Here is a 4,247-nt window from a genome sequence, read left to right as displayed (position 1 = left end):
TCCATATCTTTTGTTAACAACATGACCATGATGGAACCACGCCCCTCTATAAAAAGCTTGTTATCTCGCATGTTGTGTCCATTTCGAAGTTTCCAAAGAACGGCCATAAACTCGCTAAAAGCATCGTGCTTTCACAAATATGTTTTGTAACAGAGTGTGGACGTCTGGGGGCCAGTGACCTGTCCCACAGAAATTCACAGAACGCTCACAGTTGTCTTGTCGGCTTCCTGCCTCACAAGGGCCCATCCTCTGCTTTATTGCCGGTCTACAATGCGCTGGCCATTGCAGCAGCGACTTCTCGGCGCTAGTCGGTGGATGTGGCAGCCTACCGAGCGCCCCCAACCAACGTGTCTGTACAGTGAGATCGCAGAACTCAGCCATCTGGAAATGTTTCCACTCAGGTTCCGCAGAAAAAAAGCGCTTCTCTCGGCCCACCGTCGCTGTTCTTTTACTGCAGTCATTTAAATCAGCGCCTATTCCTTTGAACAGCAACGGCCTTGCCGCAGTGGATACACCGGTTCCCGTCAGATCACCGAAGTTAAGCGCTGTCGGGCGTGGCCGGCACTTGGATGGGTGACCATCCAGCCGCCATGCGCTGTTGCCATTTTTCGGGGTGCACTCAGCCTCGTGATGCCAATTGAGGAGCTACTCGACCGAATAGTAGCGACCGGGAGAGCGGTGTGCTGACCACACGCCCCTCCTATCCGCATCCTCAATTGAGGATGACCCGGCGGTCGGATGGTCCCGATGGGCCACTTGTGGCCTGAAGACGGAGTGCTATTCCTTTGAACGCAGGTAAAGCTTACCATTATTCCTTCCCTAGAGCACGTAAGCAAGAGAATTAACTACTGTCCACCATCATGATGTATGAAGTCTAATTGCAGTTAAGATCATATTCCCCAAGAACATGAAGCGGCATAACACCGACTCAGAAGTAAGAGTGTCCTGCAATCTCTCAAGTATTCACTTTCCACTGTCTTACAAACAATTCAATCCTGAGATTAATATATGGCGAAAAAGTGTTTCCGGCGACAATTCTGAAGTAAATCCATAGTACCTGTTGAAACGTCCCCTTAGAAAAATTAGTGAAATATTGTGCTGGTAAACCCCTTACGTTATTTAATTTTCAAACAGCTGAGCAAAACTGAACGTACTCAGACATTTCTCTCTTTACTTATTCTGATCATCACTAAACTGACACACAATATTTTTAGCGCAACGTAATCTGACTTTTAATAATCCCTACAAAAGAATGGCCCTGACTAACAATAACCTATACCTTTCATGAACCACTTACCTCACAAAAATCTTCGTTACTCAAACTACTGCAATACAGCGAGCGCCAATACTGCCAGCTGAATAAAAGATTCTAACTACTGAAGTCACTAACTACTGATAGGCATAGTTAGCAAATGAAAGATTTTGATAAGAACAAACAATGTATTTCAAAAGTCATATATATATATATATATATATATATATATATATATATATATATATAAAGTTCATGACATCCAGTGTTACAAGTTTACTGTCTCTGATGGACGCACGTCCAGATCATCCGCTCTCAAAACTCCGCCATCTCTCTCCCCATATCCACCACTGCTGGCGGGTCACCTCCAACGGGGCAACGCTACGCGCTGTTAAACTGCCCAACACTACAATAGCGACTATTTCAACAATGCCCACCAGCCACAGACTGCACACAGCACAGCCAGCGATTTTCATACAGAGCGCTAGGTGACGTTACCAACAGAAAACCTAAACAGCCTACTTACACTGTTTAAGTCTGCACATGGTCATATTATTACACGCCGTTGATTTTCCTTGTGAGCATCCGATGTTGTCATTCAAAAAATAAATCTAACTGTGATGTGCAAGAATCAAGTAAACAAAAATATGGTCCCTATCGTCTTTCTATTTCTCTCATCATGCTAATCAGATTACATCGGCACTTATATCACAGAATTTGAAATCTGTGGAACCCAGAATGAGTATAACTGCTCAGTAATTCGTTTGTGGTTTTTTCAGTACTGAAAGTTTTCGCTTAATAGTTCTCTAGTAGCTCTCTGCCACTTTTATAACTCCAAAAAGAGATCTGTACACAGGATAATGGGTACAAGTGCAGATGTTTTTGTATTTTTTAAGAAAATTATCGGTGAACAACGGAATTTCTTAGTGCGTTAAAATGAACATAAACAGTCAACCTTTACTTTTGTGGTTACCGGTTTAGGTCAGTTTCTATCTTCAGACCTCATACCATGTTGGTAGGCGGTGGCTGTGAATGGAGCTCTTGCAGCTCGTAATGCCTGCACCACTCACCGTCACCGCCTACCACCAAGATATGAGGTCTGAAGATGGTCATAAACTAACCAAACCGGTAACCACAAAAATAACGGTTTCTTGCGGTCGAAACTGTTTATGTTCATTTTAAAGCAATTTTCTTTATTGGTGACTGAGGACACTGTACTGAACAATATTAAATCAGTATTTCCTGCATTTGCAGACTAATAATTAGGAGTATTATTTTTCTAAGTTGGTTATTATCTCCAAGTACATGCGGCAAGAGCAAGATGATAATGCTTACTTTCTCCTGGGTAGCAGGTCAGGTGCTGAAGTGTGGACACATGGCCAGGAAACTGTTAGTCTATATTGACATGGATACTCCACTAAGTGGTGCTGTTACGCCCATGCAGAAAATATCGGGTAGTAAATTATGTGACGTGTATGTGGGAGGAATGTTCGAAGCAGAGGAAAAACAACCAACCCACTGATGAGTGTACATATTAAGGTACCACATATTAAAATATCCGCTCTTATATTCTTTACCCCCGCTATATTCATTTCCGGTTTATGTTGTACCACTGAAAATATGTTGTGGTAGACAAGTATAGTATAAAAGAGCTTAAGAAGCGTATTTTGTTCATAAAATGTATAGATAATGCAGGGTTTTCCAAAAGATTTATACTATTTTGCAAGAAAACACCTCTACGTGGATGAAGAAGGAAGTTTGAGGTGAATTTTAAATCAGCAGAGTAGTAAGTTCTCTGTAGGGATCACTTTGGTGCATTACCCGATTTGCATCGAGTCAAGATGGCGATAGTACTGCGACGGAAGCCGCTTTGCGTTTTTCGCAAGGCTTGTAGGGATTGGGTTGGGTTGTTTGGGGGAGGGGGGGAGTGGAGGACGGGGAAGGAAGTCGGTCGTGCCCTTTCAAAGGAACCATCACGGCATTTGACTGGAGCGATTTAGGGAAATCCCGGAAAACTTAAATCAGGATGCCGGACGCGGGATTGAACCGTCGTCCTCCCAAATGCGAGTCCAGTGTGCTAGCCACTGCGCCATCTCGCTTGGTTTTGCGTTCTTCGCCTCAACATGTGCAATTGAGTTACAACTCTGTGGCGCTATTTTTATCTGTAATATGGCACTGAAGCTGCTTCAAAGATACGGGGCGTAAGGGACTCAGGGTGCCACTTTGAACCAGTGGAGACCTAGGTGACCTGATTCCCTGGTATGTTATTTTCGTGTGCACAGGGGGAAGATGAGAAGGGTGGGGGAGAGGAAGGGGCAGGGGTACGCAACAGGACTCTATGTCGAGAGGGAGACAGGAATTATATCGAGAGGCTCCAAGTTGAGAAATCAGACCCCCTATATTGACAGTGCTACTTTTGTCAACATACAATCCATTATTTCTGAAACTACTGAAGACATTACTATCAAAATTTTGCCAGTTTAACAACTAGATGTATTCAGTTCAATGGAGACGAAACGGAGAGACTACATATGATAAAAACTGGATGTATTCACCTCAATGGAGACGAAACTGAGAGAATACATATGATTATTTGTATAGTGGTTCCAGAGAAAATCGGGCTTTTGTCAGAAAATTTTCAGTTTTGAGATTTCAGTTGAAGCATTAAGGCTATAGAAACACTTCATTCTCCCTCAGGAACTGAGTGAAAGCAGCCTGCCTGACTGTCTGATCCTTCCTCTTCACCTAACGTGTTCGCTTCTTTCTTGCCTCCTTAGTCATTTTCTGAGCAGAAATTTCAGCCTTCCTCACACTGAATCGGTCCACGGTTTCCAATGTTCTTGCTGCGTTCCCAGCTGATCCCAGACTTTTATCCTTTCAGAATTTCCATTACTGAAGGAGACCACCGCATTACGCAGAGCTAATGTTGGCAGAAATTAGGAGTAACCTACCAACATCATATTTTGTGCACGTAATTTTCACGTTGCAGATTAGC

At 43.3% G+C, this 4,247-nt stretch overlaps 1 pseudogene; it reads left to right on the top strand.

The window, feature by feature from the left end:
- The first annotated feature begins 487 nt into the window (after positions 1-487).
- On the top strand, positions 488-604 carry LOC124555061 (annotated as a pseudogene).
- Positions 605-4,247: the final 3,643 nt, after the last annotated feature.

This window comes from Schistocerca americana, chromosome 1 (genome assembly GCF_021461395.2).
Source record: "Schistocerca americana isolate TAMUIC-IGC-003095 chromosome 1, iqSchAmer2.1, whole genome shotgun sequence".
Taxonomy (NCBI): domain Eukaryota; kingdom Metazoa; phylum Arthropoda; class Insecta; order Orthoptera; family Acrididae; genus Schistocerca; species Schistocerca americana.
This window is presented reverse-complemented; position numbering and strand designations above follow the sequence as displayed.